This window comes from Oncorhynchus gorbuscha, linkage group LG03 (assembly GCF_021184085.1).
Source record: "Oncorhynchus gorbuscha isolate QuinsamMale2020 ecotype Even-year linkage group LG03, OgorEven_v1.0, whole genome shotgun sequence".
Lineage (NCBI taxonomy): Eukaryota > Metazoa > Chordata > Actinopteri > Salmoniformes > Salmonidae > Oncorhynchus > Oncorhynchus gorbuscha.
Genome location: NC_060175.1, coordinates 43,156,665 through 43,177,257, shown reverse-complemented (window position 1 = coordinate 43,177,257; position 20,593 = coordinate 43,156,665). Strand labels below are relative to the sequence as shown.

Genomic DNA, 20,593 nt, shown 5'->3' with positions numbered 1-20,593 from the left:
GTTGGCTTCTTGCATGTCTCCATGGAAACCCCAGAGAGGTATGCTGGTATCTGCAGAACCAAATTGCACCAGGTCTAATGGCTAATGTCAGCTGAAGTAGTGTTTATTTTAGTCACATTGGTGTCGGTGCATGGTGAACGCACACACAGAGGTGGGCACATCAACAGACACCTCAGAGCCGTGCCTTGGCCTTTAGTCACAACTCTGGCCAACGTCACAGCCAGGAAAGTCCCAGTAAAAAAATAGGTGGTTACCAGAGTTATCTGTTCTAAATTCCAACTCCTGTTGGTAATGTAATTGGTCCCAACTCTATTGGTTACTTGTAAGGCCATGACCAGTGATGGAATTACAGAGGAACTGTGTGTAATTCTGCAAGTGAGGATGTGAGAGTGAGGAAGAAATCACATCCTCACTGAAAATACTTGAATATTCCCTTTAACATGACAGGAAGCGATTTATAAAAGAGGAACATTGAAGAGGTTTGAATAAGGTTTATCACCCTTTTTAAATGGTTAATCAACAGATATTTTTGTATACAGTACCAGTAAAACGGTTGGACACACCTACTCATCCAGGGTTTTCCCCAATTTTTACTATTTCCTAAATTGTACATTAATAGTGAAGACATACAAACTATGAAATGACACATGGAATCATGTAGTAACCAAAAAAGTGGTAAACAAATCAACAAATATTTTATATTTGAGATTCTTCAAAGTAGCCACCCTTTGCCTTGATGACAGCTTTGCACACTCTTGGCATTCTCTCAACCAGCTTCATGAGGTAGTCACCTGGAATCAATTTCAATGAACAGATGTGACTTCCAATCAATTGTGTTGTAACAAGGTAGGGGTGGTATACAGAAGATAGCCCTATTTGGTAAAATACCAAGTCCATTTTATGGCAAGAACAACTCAAACAAACAAAGAGAAATGACAGTCCAACCGCTGTGTCTTTGTGAGATGCAGAGTAGTTGAACGGAGTATCTCCGCATGTGTGGTTGCCACCGTGAAGCATAGAGGAGGAGGTGTGATTGTATGGGGGTGCTTTGCTGGTGACACTGTCAGTGATTTGTTTATAATTCAAGGCACACTTAACCAGCATGGCTACCACAGAATTCTGCAGTGATAAGTCATCCCATCTGGTTTGCGCTTAGTGGGACTATCATTTGTTTTTCAACAGGACAATGACCCAACACAATTCCAGGCTGTGTAAGGGCTATTTGACCAAGAAGGAGAGTGATGGAGTGCTGCACTGGATGACTTGCCTCAACAATCACCCGACCTCAACCCAATTGAGAAGGTTTAGGATGAGTTGGACAAGCAGTGAAGGAAAAGCAGCTAACAACAAACTCCTTCAAGAATGTTGGAAAAATATTCCAGGTGAAGCTGGTTGAGAGAATGCCAAGAGTGTGCAAAGCTGTCATCAAGGCAAAGGGTGGTTACTTTGAAGAATCTAAAATATAACACATATTTTGATTTGTTTAATAACATTTGTGTTATTTCATAGTTTGTCTTCACTATAATTCTACAATGTAAAAAACCTTTAAATGTGTAGGTGTGTCCAAACTTTTGACTGGCACTGTATTTGCTTTCAATAATGTTGCCCGCCAGTGAAGGCTATATAAATGAAAGGAACAGAAATAAGAAGTAGGCATCATAGACCAGCATGCAAAGCAATCTGCTTGGGGAAGCAGTAAGAGGAAGTCTAGTCAAATGTGTGACAGAGAGAGAGCCCTGTCAGTTATTCATGTTAGTAACACAGGATGTCTTCTGGGCCTTTCTGGTCTGGTAGCAAGTCCTGCATCTTAATAGTCTTGTGCAGGGATGGGCAACTAATTTCCCCCCCAAAACATTTTTAGACACATTTTAGGAACTCAGTCAGGGTCTCAACTTACTGTTGCGAGTTAGAATAGCAGAATACACACGGTGCAATTTCAAAATGTTGTTGTGCATCAGCAGTCTTTATGTCAGTCCAAATGTGTAGAATTGCAGGAAATTAGCTGTAAGAGAACTCATTTTTCCGCTCCGCCCCATGGCAAAATGAGTAGAATTGCATGAAATTAGTTATAAAATTGCAAAATCTTCTCTCTGCCCCCTGGCAAAATGTGTAGAATTGTACAAAATGAACTATAAAACTGACATTTATATCCGCTGTCAATAGGGACAACTAAAATGTTTTGCTGGGGGGGGGGGGCCCTCATGATGACTTACAATTTTTTTGTGGCCCCTATCCCATTCAAAGTTATCCTAGGTCTAGTGGCTTCTACGCTCTCCTCTTCTCATGTTCAGTTATTATAGATCAGAGCAGATGAAGGAAAGTAGCCATATACAGTATGATCTCTGAGTGCCAGTGTTATGTGCCCTTAATTGACACAGGTGCAGAGGTAGGGCTAGACGATGTGGCCTAAAAATCATATCTACATTTAAAAAAAATGTTTTCTCTAAATAAGCTTTTCTGTACAATTCAAGGTAAAATAGACTGCATTTCAAACAGTCAGCAATAATCAAATTAATTCAGGGCTCGTGTGTCACGGCCGTCGAACGAAGTAGACCAAAGTGCAGCGTGGTGAGTGTACATATTCCTTTTATTAGGATGACGCCGACAAAAACAATAAACAATAAAACCACAACCACGAAGTTTAAGGGCGATGTGTCACAGACAAAGTTAACTACCCACAAAGACAGGTGGGAAAAAGGGCTGCCTAAGTATGGTTTCCAATCAGAGACAACGATAGACAGCTGTCCCTGATTAAGAACCATACCCGGTCAAAACAAAGAAATTAAAAACACAGAAAATAGAACATAGAATACCCACCCCACATCACACCCTGACCTAACCAAATAGAGAAATAAAATGGCTCTCTTAGGTCAGGGCGTGACATCGTGAACATCAGAAAAATATAAGTAGGTTTGCACATTTTGGGGAATATTCAGAGTTGGAAACTTTCTGTGGGAATTAACGGAAATATATGGGAATTAACAGGAATATATTGGAATTAACGGAAATATATTCAAATTAATATTAATACCATTTAATGTAGATGTTTTTGCATTGGAAATATTTACCATATCATATGGAGACGGAAACAAACATTTTACCTCGTCATAAGTAGACATAATTGCAAATGATTAAATTCTTCCAATATAATTTTTTTTAAACTATTTAGTTACGAATTGGACTTTAATTAAATGAGTTGACATGGGATGATTTCACTGAACAACAAAAGAAAGGGAATATTGAATGACCCCCAATGATCCATCGCAACAAATGATTGTCAAGAAACTAAAGCTTTGGGTGTCTTCCCCTCGGGCTTCCATGTCTTCTCCCTGGACTTCCTCAATGTCCACATCTTCAACATCAGACTCTGAGGCCTCATCTTCACTGTAACTTCCCAACCTTGTTAAGGATGGCTCGTTGTCAGGCTCAAAAAGCCTCAAATTTGCCCGGATGGCCACCAATTTTTCAACATTTTTATTGGCCAGCCTGTTGCGTGCTTTGGTGTGTGTGTTCCCAAACAAGGACCAGTTGTGCTCTGAGGTGGCTGATGTTGGTGGGATTTGGAGGATGATGGAGGCAACAGGGGAAAGAGACTCAAATCCAAAAAGTCCCTTCCACCAGGTGGCTGATGAGATATGTTGGCACAACTGCCATACTTGCTTGAAAGTGTACTTCGCCAGACTGCCAAAAACCTTGCCCTCATCCAGGCCAAGGTGGCGAGACACGATAGTAGTGACACCACATGCCATGTTGATCTTTGTATGGGCTTCAGGCTGAAGTCTTCACGCTTTTTGATGTATTTCAGAACTACAGTTTCCTCTGCTTGGAGCAACAGTGAAGTGGGCAGGACAGTGCGGATGTCTTCTCTAACATATGCAAGCAGAGTCTGAACATAAGACAGGATGGCATTGTCTCCCTCAATCCGTATAATGGCTACTGCTATAGGGTTCAGGAGTTTTAGTCTGCTTATCACTCTCTCCCTAAATACATCATCTAGGAGGATCTTCTTGATGGGGCTGTCCATATCGGCAGACTGTGATATGGCCATTTCTTGGAGAGACACCTTCTCCAGCAGGAGACTGTCAAACATGATGACAACAACACCCCAACGGGTGTTGCTGGGCAGCTTCAATGTGGTGCTCTTATTCTTCTCACTTTGCTTGGTGCGGTAGATTGCTGATATAACTTGATGACACTTCACATACCTAACCATTTCCTTGGCTATCTTGTAGAGTGTATCCATTGTTTTCAGTGCCATGATGTCCTTGAGGATCAGATTCAATGCATGAGCAGCATAGCCAATGGGTGTGATTTGAGGGTAAGACTCCTCCACTTTAGACCAAGCAGCCTTCATGTTCGCAGCATTGTCTGTCACCAGTGCAAATACCTTCTGTGGTCCAAGGTCATTGATGACTGCCTTCAGCTCATCTGCAATGTAGAGACCAGTGTGTCTTTTGTCCCTTGTGTCTGTGCTCTTGTAGAATACTGGTTATGGGGTGGAGATGATATAATTCATTATTCCTTGCCCATGAACATTTGACCACCCATCAGAGATGATTGCAATACAGTCTGCTTTCTCTATGATTTGCTTGACCTTCACTTGAACTCTGATGAAATCTGCATCCAGCAAATTAGTAGATAAAGCATGTCTGGTTGGAAGAGCGTATGCTGGGCGAAGAACATTGAAAAATCTCTTCCAATACACATTGCCTGTGAGCATCAGAGGTGAACCAGTTGCATCCACACCTCAAGCAAGACATTCATCAGCATTTTTCTGACTACGTTCTTCCATTGAGTAAAAAAAACTTCGGATTGCAGGAGGACCATGAGCTGTTGCTATCGATAAGGTGTCTGATTCATAATTTTCACCCCGAATAGAAGTAGAGGGAATTTGGTCAGAGGTTGCTTGTTGTGAACTCTGAGGGAACATTATGCACATGACCAGATGATTCTGCATCTTTGTTGCATTCTTCACATATGATTTGGCACAGTATTGGCACATATACACAGCTTTTCCTTCTACATTAGCTGCAGTAAAATGTCTCCACACATCAGATAGTGACCGTGGCATTTTCCTATCAAGATCAGAAAAAAAATAATTAAGAAAAAAAAACAATTACAATTCCATGTACAGATAAATAGTTATGCAGTTAGATTAAACAACTCCTTTGTAAGATACATTTTTTTTATAGAAACATGTATGGAAACAGGTGAAGTAACACTCCTCAGTTAGTAGGCTCAAGGAAGCTAAACCACACATGGTAGCAAAAACTAACAGAAAAACTTGCAGAACTTGTTAACAAGTTAGAAATTATTTAAACACACCTTGCTGTAGGCTACTATTTACTAGTTAACAAAAAATGCCATATAAAATATATTCACCCCACCTAGTATTGTAATCACAACTTACCAGAAAGCATGTAGTCCTTGGCTCAGACAGTGTAGTAGTGTGGGCTCAATAGCATCTCATTAGTTCGCAAGATCTTGAGAATCAGATGTACATGTGATTGAAGACTGCACTGCACATGTGATGGAAAAATGCACTGTGCATGCAGAGGGTTGCAATTCCATTGAATTGGGGATAGTTTAACCAAAATATGCCACAAGACCTAGAAATGCCTTATGTGTATCCCACAAAAAAAGGTTCACTGTTATAAACTACATTTTCGATTAATTTAAGCAAAATTCCTGGGATTAACTTCCCAAGGACAATTTCCAGAAAAAAATCTGGAATTTACCGGAAGGTTTCCGACCCTTTGCAACCCTAAATATCAGCCTTCCACAACCATAGGACCAGTTGCGATTTTAGCATGTTAATCTTGTAAACTAAAAAACTATTTTTTAGATTAATTCCAGCAAAGCCACTACACAACACAACACTAAACAATACATTCATTGCACTATAATGGTGACAAACGGTGCCCACAAACTGTTACGGCCTACAGAAAACTGTCCCAACAGCAGAGATTTATTTTCAGCACCATGGAGTGGATCCTTACCACCTCTAAACCTGATTATCAGCGGAGCCTTGTCTGGCAATGAAACAGTTAGTTCATCCTCATTTACTGCATAAAAAACATACATGATTTGGCTGACTTGCTTAAACAAATGTGTTTTTTACCGACAATGAATTAGACAAGCGGCCCTGAATGACGGATCGCCACTGCATTGGACCCACTAATAATTTAATTATTTTATCAAAATAGTTTAAGCTGCTTCTTTGCAATAATCACCGATCAGGTCAGTCTATGAAAAGGCCCTTTTTGTTACAAAATTTAACCAGCACCATGCATAATGCACATTCACTAATAATGACTAACTTCTTGTTGCATGCGTTATAGAAAATGAACACCGGTCTCATGAAACAATCTCTCAAGCGCAAGTCTACGTGCTAGTGCGTAACCAGCTAATCTTTATACTTCAAGTTTAGCCAACTTGGATCTATTTGCTAGCTAACAAGGCAGAACAGTTGAATTTGTCATGAACACACCCTTCTGTCCATCTCCAACTGTTTGAACAGCATGCTAGCCTGTCCTCTTTGTCCAGATGTTGAAATCAAGTGGCCTACCTTATTTTTCAGAATGAGAACAAGTTGCCAACTCCTTCTACAAATGCATATTTCTATGCTTATTGCACATTTATAAAACACAGACTAGACAGCTAGTATAACAGTCTTTGGCTAAAACACTGCTAGCAGTACATGGTACTGCAATGACGCACACCACAAACTGAGTATTCATTTTCCAGAACCAATGATCATTGACACTCCAGTTTTAGTAACTATGGGTTAACTTCTCCTGTTACAGTAATGTCTCAATGTGTTTCGGTGTCCATATGACCAGTTATGTTGAAACAAACCTCAAATGCAAATAGTGAGTTGAAACCACTCGTCAGAGAGGAAGAAGTGATCAGAAGGAGTTGATTGGTGTGTGTGGAAGGAAAGAGGAAGAGGCGAAGCAAGAGGTTTCACTCTCACCAAAATCAGTCAGAAATTATCCAAATGCATTTCTATGGGCATATTTTGGAACTAAGCTTGTCGCCTGTCTTCCCGCCTTTGGGACAATGACTCCCATTGTTAGGGCAGAGACATGAGCATCTCGTCATTATATGCAGATCTCTGGTGTGGAATATGATAGTTGCACACAGCACAGAAGGAGTGAAAGAGACAATATCCAAAATACAACATGAGAAAAACAAAAAATAACAAAACCTTGAATCTTGTGATAAGACATTTGGAATATCGTGCAAAAACATGAATTTGAATTAATCAAATTAATTCAATATATCGCCCAGCCCAAGAAAGAAGTATGAGCCATGAGCAATGTGGTTCAGAAAGATCAAAGCTACTATAGCTGGCAATGACAGCTAGCTGGTTTAGAAAGTACGGTAGGGGATTATACTTTCATGACTTCAATTACGGTATACTTGCCTGACCGAAATTGAGGTTGATGCATTTTGCATGTTTCTATGTCAATATCATGTAATAAGCTAAAGCTAACTCTCTCTCCTCTGCTCTCATCCTTCTAGACCTATCGGCTGCCTTCGATACTGTGAACCATCAGATCCTCCTCTCCACCCTCTCCGAGTTGGGCATCTCCGGCGCGGCCCACGCTTGGATTGCGTCCTACCTGACAGGTCGCTCCTACCAGGTGGCGTGGCGAGAATCTGTCTCCTCACCACGCGCTCTCACCACTGGTGTCCCCCAGGGCTCTGTTCTAGGCCCTCTCCTATTCTCGCTATACACCAAGTCACTTGGCTCTGTCATAACCTCACATGGTCTCTCCTATCATTGCTATGCAGACGACACACAATTAATCTTCTCCTTTCCCCCTTCTGATGACCAGGTGGCGAATCGCATCTCTGCATGTCTGGCAGACATATCAGTGTGGATGACGGATCACCACCTCATGCTGAACTTCGGCAAGACGGAGCTGCTCTTCCTCCCGGGGAAGGACTGCCCGTTCCATGATCTCGCCATCACGGTTGACAACTCCATTGTGTCCTCCTCCCAGAGCGCTAAGAACCTTGGCGTGATCCTGGACAACAAACTGTCGTTCTCAACTAACATCAAGGCGGTGGCCCGTTCCTGTAGGTTCATGCTCTACAACATCCGCAGAGTACGACCCTGCCTCACACAGGAAGCGGCGCAGGTCCTAATCCAGGCACTTGTCATCTCCCGTCTGGATTACTGCAACTCGCTGTTGGCTGGGCTCCCTGCCTGTGCCATTAAACCCCTACAACTCATCCAGAACGCCGCAGCCCGACTAGTGTTCAACCTTCCCAAGTTCTCTCACGTCACCCCGCTCCTCCGCTCTCTCCACTGGCTTCCAGTTGAAGCTCGCATCCGCTACAAGACCATGGTGCTTGCCTACGGAGCTGTGAGGGGAACGGCACCTCAGTACCTCCAGGCTCTGATCAGGCCCTACACCCAAATAAGGGCACTGCGTTCATCCACCTCTGGCCTGCTCGCCTCCCTACCACTGAGGAAGTACAGTTCCCGCTCAGCTCAGTCAAAACTGTTCGCTGCTCTGGCTCCCCAATGGTGGAACAAACTCCCTCATGACGCCAGGACAGCGGAGTCAATCACCACCTTCCGGAGACACCTGAAACCCCACCTCTTTAAGGAATACCTAGGATAGGATAAAGTAATCCTTCTCACCCCCTCCCCCTTAAAATATTTAGATGCACTATTGTAAAGTGGTTGTTCCACTGGATGTCATAAGGTGAATGCACCAATTTGTAAGTCGCTCTGGATAAGAGCGTCTGCTAAATGACTTAAATGTAATGTAAATGTAATAAGCCCCTGATAAAAATGCTCTGTGTAGAATGATGTCCCTTGGGGGTATCCGTACTAGAGGTCGACCGATTAATCGGAATGGGGGATTAATTAGGGCCGATTTAAAGTTTTCATAACAATCGGAAATCGGTATTTTTGGGCGCCGATTTGCAGATTAAAAAATAAAAAATAATAATTTATATATATAGATTATTTATATCTTTATTTAACTAGGCAAGTCAGTTAAGAACACATTTTTATTTTCAATGACGGCCTAGGAATGGTGGGTTAACTGCCTTGTTCAGGGGCAGAACGACAGAGTTTCACCTTGTCAGCTCAGGGGAACCAATCTTGCAACCTTACAGTCCAACGAAATAACGACCTGCCTCTTTCTCGTCGCACTCCACAAGGAGACTGCCTGTTACGCGAATGCAGTAAGCCAAGGTAAGTTGCTAGATTGCAGTAAACTTATCTTATAAAAACAATCAATCATAATCACTAGTTAACTACACATTGTTGATGATATGTGTCCTGCGTTGCATATAATCTGACTGAGCATACAAGTATCTAAGTATCTGACTGAGCGGTGGTAGGCAGAAGCAGGCGCGTAAACATTCATTCAAACAAGCACTTTCGTGCGTTTTGCCAGCAGCTCTTCGTTGTGCGTCAAGCACTGCGCTGTTTATGACTTCAAGCCTATCAACTCCCGAGATGAGGCTGATGTAACCGAAGCGAAAAGGGTAGTTCAAATCAAATCACATGTATTTGTCACATACACATGGTTAGCAGATGTTAATGCGAGTGTAGTGAAATGCTTGTGCTTCTAGTTCCGACAATGCAGTATTAACCAACGAGTAATCTAACCTTACAATTCCAAAACTACTACCTTATACACACAAGGGTAAAGGGACAAAGAATATGTACATACAGATATATGAATGAGTGATGGTACAGAACGACATAGGCAAGATGCAGTAGATGGTATCGAGTACAGTATATACATATGAGATGAGTAATGTAGGGTATGTATACAACGTGGCATAGTTTAAAGTGGCTAATGATACATGTATTACATAAAGATGCAGTAGATGATATAGAGTATAGTATATACATATGAGATGAGTAATGGTAGGGTATGTAAACATTATATTAAGTAACATTGTTTAAAGTGGCTAGTAATATATTTTACATCAATTTCCATCAATTCCCATTATTAAAGTGGCTGGAGTTGAGTCAGTGTGTTGGCAGCAGCCACTCAATGTTAGTGGTGGCTGTTTAACAGTGATGGCCTTGAGATAGAAGCTGTTTTTCAGTCTCTCGGTCCCTGCTTTGATGCACCTCTACTGATCTCGCCTTCTGGATGATAGCGGGGTGAACAGGCAGTGGCTCGGGTGGTTATTGTCCTTAATGATCTTTATGGCCTTCCTGTGACATCGGGTGGTGTAGGTGTCCTGGAGGGCAGGTAGATTGCCCCCGGTGATGCGTTGTGCAGACCTCACTACCCTCTGGAGAGCCTTACGGTTGTGGGCGGAGCAGTTGCCATACCAGGCGGTGATACAGCCCGACAGGATGCTCTCGATTGTGCATCTGTAGAAGTTTGTGAGTGCTTTTGGTGACTAGCCAAATTTCTTCAGCCTCCTGAGGATGAAAGAGGTGCTGCTGCGCCTTCTTCACGACGCTGTATGTGTGGGTGGACCAATTTAGTTTGTCCGTGATGTGTACGCCGAGGAACTTAAAATGTACTACCCTCTCCACTACTGTCCCATCGATGTGGATAGGGGGGTGCTCCTTCTGCTGTTTCCTGAAGTCCACAATCATCTCCTTCGTTTTGTTGACGTTGAGAGTGAGGTTATTGTCCTGACACCACATTCCGAGACCCCTCACCTCCTCCCTGTAGGCCGTCTCGTCGTTGTTGGTAATCAAGCCTACCACTGTATTGTCGTCCACAAACTTGATGATTGAGTTGGAGGCGTGCGTGGCCACGCAGTCGTGGGTGAACAGGGAGTACAGGAGAGGGCTCAGAACGCACGCTTGTGGGGCCCCAGTGTTGAGGATCAGCAGGGTGGAGATGTTGTTACCTACCCTCACCACCTGGGGGCGGCCCTTCAGGAAGTCCAGTACCCAGTTGCACGGGGCGGGGTCGAGACCTATGGTCTCGAGCTTGATGACGAGTTTGGAGGGTACTATGGTGTTAAATGCTGAGCTGTAGTCGATGAACAGCATTCTCACATATGTATTCCTCTTGTCCAGATGGGTTAGGGCAGTGTGCAGTGTGGTTGAGATTGCATCGTCTGTGGACCTATTTGGGCGGTAAGCAAATTGGAGTAGGTCTAGGGTGTCAGGTAGGGTGGAGGTGATATGGTCCTTGACTAGTCTCTCAAAGCACTTCATGATGACGGAAGTGAGTGCTACGGGGCGGTAGTCGTTTAGCTCAGTTACCTACCTTTCTTTCTTGGGAACATGGACAATGGTGGCCCTCTTGAAGCATGTGTGAACAGCAGACTGGGATAAGGATTGACTGAATATGTCCGTAAACACACCAGCCAGCTGGTCTGCGCATGCTCTGGGGACGCGACAGGGGATGCCGTCTGGGCCTGCAGCCTTGCGAGGGTTAACACGTTTAAATGTTTTACTCACGTCGGCTGCAGCAAAGGAGAGTCCGCAGGTTTTGGTTGCGGGCCGTGTCAGTGGCACTGTATTGTCCTCAAAGCGGGCAAAAAAGTCATTTAGTCTGCCTGGGAGCAAGACATCCTGGTCCGAGACATGGCTGGTTTTCTTTTTGTAATCTGTGATTGATTGTAGACCCTGCCACATACCTCTTGTGTCTGAGCCGTTGAATTGTGATTCTACTTTGTCTCTATACTGACACTTAGCTTGTTTGATTGCCTTGCGGAGGGAATAGCTACACTGTTTGTATTCGGTCATGTTTCCGGTCACCTTTCCCTGGATAGAAGCAGTGGTTCGCGCTTTCAGTTTCACGCGAATGCTGCCATCAATCCACGGTTTCTGGTTTGGGAATGTTTTAATCGTTGCTATGGGAATGACATTGTCAATGCACTTTCTAATGAACTCGCTCACCGAATCAGAGTATTCATCAATGTTGTTGTTGGAGGCAATGCGGAACATATCCCAATCCACGTGATCGAAGCAGTTTTGAAGCGTGGAATCAGATTGGTCGGACCAGCGTTAAACAGACCTGAGCGCGGGAGCTTCTTGTTTTAGTTTCTGTCTGTAGGTAGGGAGCAACAAAATGGAGTTGTGTTCAGCTTTTCTGAAAGGAGGGAGGAGGGCCTTATATGCATCGCGGAAGTTAGAATAGCAATGATCCAATGTTTTACCAGCGCTGGTTGCGCAATCGATATGCTGATAGCGCGCGATAATAGCGTTTCAAACATCACTCGCTCTGAGCCTTCTAGTAGTTGTTCCCCTTGCTCTGCATGGGTAACGCTGCTTTGATGGTGGCTGTTGTCGTTCTGTTGCTGGTTCGAGCCCAGGGAGGAGCGAGGAGAGGGATGGAAGCTATACGGTTGCACTGGCAATACTAAAGTTCCTATAAGAACATCCAATAGTCAAAAGTTAATAAAATACAAACGGTATAGAGAGAAATAGTCCTATAATTCCTATAATAACTACAACATAAAACTTCTTACCCGGGAATATTGAAGACTCACGTTAAAAGGAACCACCAGCTTTCATATGTTGAAACGTTAGCTTTCTTACATAGCACATATTGGACTTTTATTTTCTTCTCCAACACTTTGTTTTTGCATTATTTAAACCAAATTTAACATGTTTCTGTAACGGCGTTCGTCTGTTGAAGAAAGAGAATCGGACCGAAATGCAGCGTGTAGGTTACTCATGACTTTAATGAACTGAATCGCGGTACATGAAATAACTGAAACTAAATACAAAAACAACAGAACGGAACGTGAAACTAATTACAGCCTATCTGGTGACTACAACACAGAGACAGGAACACACACCCACGAAATACAAAGCGAACTCAGGCTACCTAAATACGGTTCCCAATCAGAGACAACGATAAGCACCTGACTCTAATTGAGAATCGCCTCAGGCAGCCAAGCCTAAACCACACCCCTAATCAGCCGTGATCCCAAATAATACAAACCCCAATACGAAACACAACATATAAACCCATGTCACACCCTGGCCTACCCAAACATATAACAAAAACACAAAATACAATGACCAAGGCGTGACAGTTGCATTATTTACTTGAGGCTAAATTGATTTTATTGATGTATTATATTAAGTTAAAATAAGTGTTCATTCAGTATTGTTGTAATTGTCATTATTACAAATAAAACATGTATTAATCGGCAATTAATCGGTATCGGCGTTGAAAAATCATAATCGGTCGACCTCTAATCCGTACCTATGTATGACATGCGAGGGTTAGGTTAATAAACAGGCTGGAGCTGGAACCTCGTTGTCACGCGTCTTTATTTTAGATCATACTACACTCTGAATAAAAGCATCGACTAAATGACCAAAATGTAAATGTAAAATGAATACTTGCATGCTGGGCGTTATTCTAATGAGCTCATCCCCCAAACAAGACAAACTCTTTGACCAAACAAAATATGGTCAGTTACTTTCTTTATGAATGAATCTAGTGTACATATAGTTCCCCCGAGTTAAGTAAATTCTACAGCAGACAATTACATTCCGCCATATAACATGAATGGTTTGTGTAACGTTAACTAATTATGATAAAGCAAAATTTAAGGGAAGCCGAAATGATTTTTTATCGGTGTTAGCAGTTGATGTTATTCTTTGATAACACAGACCTCAAAGCAAATCAGGGGGACAAAAATATATTTATTCAAAGAAAACAAATCATAGTTGTTATGATGGAAAGTAGATGGTTGAGATTTTCTCTCCCCTGTCCTTAGTGTTTTCTCCACTGAACAAAGAGACAGGATGTAGTTTATACCCAAGCCTAGCCTGTGGTTGACCATTTAGAAGTCCTTGCAGTAAAATTGGGCCAATGACCAAATACCAAGTATCCCGTTTCAGGCTCAATGTATAGACCATTTGGACCAATGAGAACTTGCCACATGTAGCTATGAGTCCCGGACTGAAATTCCTACACAAATCCGAAACAGATGTTGAACTGAAAAACATTGGAGCATAGTTGCATTGCTCTTTAGCAATCTTGACCTCAAGTCTTCTGCATTGTGTTTTTATACATGACCAAACGTATGCGGATACCAGCTCGTCGAACATCTCATTCCAAAACATGGTCATAAATATGATCCCCACTTTTCTGTGTAGTCTTTCCATTAGATGTTGGAACATTGCTGCGGGACTTGCTTCCATTCATCCACAAGAGCATTAGTGAAGTCGGGCACTGGCTTTGATATCAGGGCTCAGTCAACTTCTTCCACAACGATCTCAACAAACATTTTCTGTATGGACCTCGGTTTGTGCACAGCAGCATTGTCTTGCTGAAACAGGATTTTCAGGAAATTCTTATTTACAATGACGGCCTAGGAACAGTGGGTTAACTGCCTTGTTCAGGGGCAGAACGACAGATTTTTACCTTGTCAGCTCTGGGATTCGATCTAGCAACCTTTCGGTTACTGGCCCAACGCTCTAACCACTAGGCTACCTGCCGCCCCAAAGGGCTATCCCCAAACTGTTGGAAGCACAGAATCGTCTAGAATGGCATTATATTATTATTCCCTTCACTGGAACTAAGGGTCTAGCACAAACCATAAAAACAGTCCCAGGTCATTAGTCCTCCTCAACCAAACTTTACAGTTATGCATTCGTGCAGGTAGCTTTCTCCTGGAATCTGCCAAACCCAGATTTGTCCGTCGGACTGCCAGATGGTGAAGAATGATTCAGAATGTGTTTCCACTGGCTGCGAGCTTTACACCAATCCAGCCAACGCTTGCCATTGTGCATGGTGATCTTAGACTTGTGTGCAGCTGCTCGGCTATGGAACCCCATTTCATGAAGCTCTCAACGAACAGTTATTGTGCTGACATTGCTTCCAGAGGCAGTTTGACACTTGGTAGTGAATGTAGCAACCGAGGACAGACGATTTTTATGCGCTACGCGCTTCAGCACTCGGTGGTCCCATTCTGTGAGCTTGTGTTGCCTAACACTTCGCGTCTGAGCCGTCGTTGCTCCCAGACGTTTCCACTTCACCAAAACAGCACTTACAGTTGACTGGGGCAGCTCAAGCAGGGCAGAAATTTGACAAACTGACTTTTTGGAAAGGCGGCATCCTATGACAGTGCCACGTTGAAAGTTACTGAGCTCTTCAGTAAGGCTATTGTACTGACAATATTTGTCTATGGAAATTACAAGGCTGGGTGCTCAATTTTATAGACTTGTCAGCAACAGGTGTGGCTGAAATAGCTGAATCCACTAATTTGAAGGGGTGTCGACATACTTTTGTATATATAGTGTATCTTAAAACAAGCAAGAATTCTTTCATATCAAAAAAGTAGGGCTTGAGACTTGCATAGGAGGCGACAGGAGCAGATAGGAGCCCAGTAATAGAGGGAAGTTGAGGTTCAGAGAGGAACAAGCTTTTCTGTTTGATTAGATCGTTTGCATTTATAAGGAAATTTCAAGTCCCAACGACATATCTGGGAGGTCACAGGATCGAGCAGGCTTTATGGATATAAAGATATAACCATAACCTCATTCCTAAGAGCTAGTTGACATGCAGCATTCACCGTTGTTAAGCTTATTGAGAGAAACGCTGTACTCACTGGTTTCCCAATGCCGCGCAGTGGACAGAAGAAACACACACATACAGAGAAGTGCTGTCATGTATGAGGAGGATGGACAAACTGGGACTATCTGAAACCTGTGACCTCACAGGCTTGCAGCAAAAGAGATAAGGAGTGCCATTTTAGATGTACTCAAACTAGACACACACACACACACACACACACACACACACACACACACACACTAGAGGTTGACCGATAAATCGGAATGGCCGATTAATTAGGGCCGATTTCAAGTTTTTATAACAATCGGAAATCGGTAATTTTGGATTGATTTATTTTTCACACCTTTATTTAATCGTAATTTAACTAGGCAAGTCAGTTAAGAACACATTCTTATTTTCAATGACGGCCTAGGAACGGTGAGTTAACTGCCTTGTTCAGGGGCAGAACGACAGATTTTTACCTTGTCAGCTCAGGGATTCAACCTTGCAACCTTACGGTTAACTAGTCCAACGCTCTAACCACCTGCCTCACGAAGAGCCCGCCTGTTACGCGAATGCAGTAAGAAGTCAAGGTAAGTTGCTAGCTAGCATTAAACTTAATCAATCATAATCACTAGCTATAACTACACATGGTTGATGATATTACTAGTTTATCTAGCGTGTCCTGTGTTGCATATAATCAATGCAGTGTGCATTCGCGAAAAAGGACGGTCGTTGCTCCAACGTGGACCTAACCAATGCCTTTCTTAAAATCAATACACAGAAGTATATATTTTTAAACCTGCATATTTAGCTAAAAGAAATCCAGGTTAGCAGGCAATATTAACCAGGTGAAATTGTGTCCCTTCTCTTGCGTTCATTGCACGCAGAGTCAGAGTATATGCAACAGTTTGGGCTGCCTAGCTCATTGCAAAGTAATTTGCCAGAATTTTACGTAATTATGACATAACATTGAAGGTTGTGCAATGTAACAGGAATATTTAGACTAATGGATGCCACCCATTAGATAAAATACGGAACGTTCCGTATTTCACTGAAAGAATAAACGTCTTGTTTTCGAGACGATAGTCTCCGGATTCGACCATATTAATGACCTAAGGCTCGCATTTCTGTGTGTTATTATGTTATAATTAAGTCTATGATTTTATAGAGCAGTCTGACTGAGCGATGGTACATTTGTGCGTTTTGCCAGCAGCTCTGCTGTTTATGACTTCAAGCCTATCAACTCCCGAGATTAGGCTGGTATAACGATGTGATGTGAAATGGCTAGCTAGATAGCGGGGTGCGGGCTAATAGCGTTTCAAACGTCACTCGCTCTGAGACTTGGAGTAGTTGTTCCCCTTGCTCTCCATGGGTAACGCTGCTTCGATGGTGGCTGTTGTTGTTGTGTTCCTGGTTCGAGCCCAGGAAGGGGCGAGGAGAGGGACGGAAGCTATACTGTTACACTGGCAATACTAAAGTGCCTATAAGAACATCCAATAGTCAAAGGTATATGAAATACAAATGGTATGGAGAGAAATAGTCCTATAATTCCTATAATAACTACAACCTAACACTTCTTACCTGGCAATATTGAAGACTCATCTTAAAAGGAACCACCAGCTTTCATATGTTCTCATGTTCTGAGCAAGGAACTTAAACGTTAGCTTTCTTACATGGCACAAATTGCACTTTTACTTTCTTCTCCAATACTTTGTTTTTGCATTATTTAAACCAAATTGAACATGTTTCATTATTTATTTGAGGCTAAATTGATTTTATTGATGTATTATAGTAAGTTAAAGTAAGTGTTCATTCAGTAATGTTGTAATTGTCATTATCGGTATCGGCTTTTTTGGACCTCCAATAATCGGTATCGGTGTTGAAAAAACATAATCGGTCAACCTCTAACACACACACACACACACACACACACACACACACACACACACACACACACACACACACACACACACACACACACACACACACACACACACACACACACACACACACACACACACACAAAGTAGAAAGGCCCATTGGCTCATCACATCATCAGAAACATGCAATGCAAACTAATTTATCTGAACCTCATCACTGAGTACAATCTGTGTTTAAAGATTTTCCTGCTTATTGTTCTTTATTGTATAAAGTCATCACTCCACTACTGATCCTTTCCTGATTACACACTTTCCATAAATGATGTGTGTTTAGTTGTCATCTCAATAAAGGCTCACTGGTGGGTCAGCTCCACCATCCAGCTGTGTGTGTGTGTGTGTGTGTGTGTGTGTGTGTGTGTGTGTGTGTGTGTGTGTGTGTGTGTGTGTGTGTGTGTGTGTGTGTGTGTGTGTGTGTGTGTGTGTGTGTGTGTGTGTGTGTGTGTGTGTGTGCGTGCGCGGGTGCGTGCGTGCGTGTGTGTGTTTGTGTGTGTGAATCCGTGGACCAATCAGAGCAGAGGTCACATGACATCCCAACAGAGAATAGGGACAGAGGTGTGCAGAGGAACAATGGCAATTGAGGTTACACAAAGTAACAAAAATAAAGCAAATCTGGTTAAAAACATGGTAAATTATAAAAATCCTTCAATTTTTTTACGGCAATAAACATGCTATACATTTTCACAATCGCTCTAGCCTAACATAGCAACTCCAGACAAGCCTTGAGAAATTCCATGGTGTATCCCCAGTCGCTTTTATCCACTTTAATGAAAACCACCTTAATATGTTTGGTCTATTGATATAACTTTACACCCAGTGGGGGCTCCTCAGAGGAGGAAGGGGGGGACCATCCTCCTCAATGAATTTCATTAAAAATTAAAAATAGTTTATCCTGTTTACATAAAACTATACTAAATATATTCATGTCACCAAATAATGGATTAAAACCCACTGTTTTGCAATGAAGTACTACAGTAGCCTCAACAGCACATTCTGGGGTTGCACCATGGTGTAGCCAGAGGAAGACAGAAACTAGCTGTCCTATGGCTAAACAATGGTGCTACCCCAGAGTGTGCTGTTGAGGCTACAAAACCTAGGAGGCTAATGGTTCTCTCTCTAATGGTTCTCACCCCCTTCCATAGACTGACAAAGTATTTTTGACGACTTCCGGAGGATGTCCTCCAATCTTTCAGAGCTCTTGCGGCATTTAAAAAAATAATAATACCATAAACATGACATAAACTGACATATTGTCCACCCAATCAAATGATCAGAGAATCACTAAAATAATAACCTACAGCTAGCTAGCATTGCATAAAATGTGGAGAGTAGTTGACTCAAAGAGAGAGAAAGACAATAGTTGAACAGTTTTTAACAAATTATTTATTCAAAAATTAACGAGAAGCAAGAGAGAGGTAGAGAGCTAATTATATTTAGTTTTTTTCACTTTCACTTTCACTTACTTAGCTTGCAAATGAAGCTAGCTAGTTAATCCTCCCCAAACACCTGGCTCAAACAGAGAGGGATTGTTAGCTAGCTGGAATTCTTCCAAGTCAAGGTAAGATTTAGTTGTATGAATGTATTGCCACCAGGGAATTCCAGTGTAACTACTAAACTGCTTGCTGTACACTGTACTGCATAATTGTAGCAGATTTACTAACGCATTTAGATCTAGTAGCTATGTTGACTATGATATTAGCTAATATGGTGACAATGGTGTAGGCAGTGAGTACCGGTTAGAAGTTATGGTATGAAGGTTTTGCTTAGAATGTTTTTTAGCCTGGTCACAGACAGCTGTTCTTTTTTTATTTAACTTATATTTAACTAGGCAAGTCGGTTAACAACAAATGTGTATTTACAATGACGGCCTACCCCGGCCAAACCCTAATCCAGACAACAATGGGCCTAGTTGTATGCCGCCCTATGGGACTCCCAATCACGTCCGGTTGCACTGAAGTCCACAAGCGAAGGGAAAATGTGAGAGGAGGAGAGCGTGTAGATGTGAGAAGGAATTATACAACAAACAAAGTAATCATGATGTTTGTATGTGGCTGCTATGAAAGTGAACTGTGTGTGTGGGTGATCAGGGGTGTATTCATTCTGACCTATTCTGTTGAAAAACCTTTCTTACATGGAAGCAAACGAAACGGGGATAAGCATACCTTAATTTGTCCAAAAGAAACTCTCGTTTGCAACTGTTTGGACTAATGACTACACCCTAAATCAGATAGATGAAGGCAAGAGAGTGCAAGGCGGTATTGAATGTGTCACTCACTGGCTTTTACCTTGATTAATAAAATGCTTATTTTATTTTAGGCTAGGTTGTAGCAACCTCATGATGGGTATAGGTAAAATGTTAGTATCATGTAGTAGCCTAAACCTATCAATTTCACATTGAGCTGGGTGAATGGAATGACAGTCATCCAATATCCTTTAATAGAAAAAAGACCATGCTCCCCCCAAAACAAACTGTTTACACCCTATGACAAAAGGTCAAGAGCATGTAAGCTAGCCTAACTGATACCTCCACACTGAGTGCTGCAACATCACAGTGTCTCTGTGTTACAGTAACATCTCACTGTCCACTCACAAATATCACATTCTCCTTGTCATGATAACATCTTGATCTGAACTACAAGCTCATCAGGGACACCGGAGTCTATGAGCCAATCCCTTTCAAAATGAGCTTTTTAATTGATAAGCCGCGTTCTCCTTCCGAGCTGGCTCATGGAACGTGAGTGAGGATGTATGTGTGTGTGTGTGTGTATGTGTGTGTGTGTGTAATAGACTGTATAAAAAATTATGAGTGCTCGAAGGAGAGAATGCAAGCAGAAGACAAAAATACCTCAAGCATTCTAGATTAGTAAGACACTAAAATGGGAAAATGGTTACAATAGGTTATAACACCTTTATGAGGACCTACACTCTAAAATGTCAATGATAACTTTGTTGGAAAATTAAACACTACTATCAGTTTATACTCTTTCTATTGGTTTGCAAACACTCCATCAGTGGCCTCTGATCTCTACTGAAAAATATGCTTAGTACCATAAACCAATATGCCCGCAACTCTTTAGTATCTGGGCTATGTAAATACTAATGTTAAACACTAGCATGAATATTAATATGAATGAACGTTCCACATGATGGGGCACTGTCTGTCTCGTAGCTTGTTTCAGT

The 20,593-nt window shown here is 42.2% G+C and overlaps 1 protein-coding gene across 1 annotated transcript in view; it reads right to left on the bottom strand.

The window, feature by feature from the left end:
• LOC124031413 (calcium/calmodulin-dependent protein kinase type 1-like) overlaps positions 1-20,593 on the bottom strand; it is a 94,568-nt gene that overhangs the window by 73,574 nt on the left and 401 nt on the right. The gene's annotated exons all lie outside the window — the stretch shown is intronic.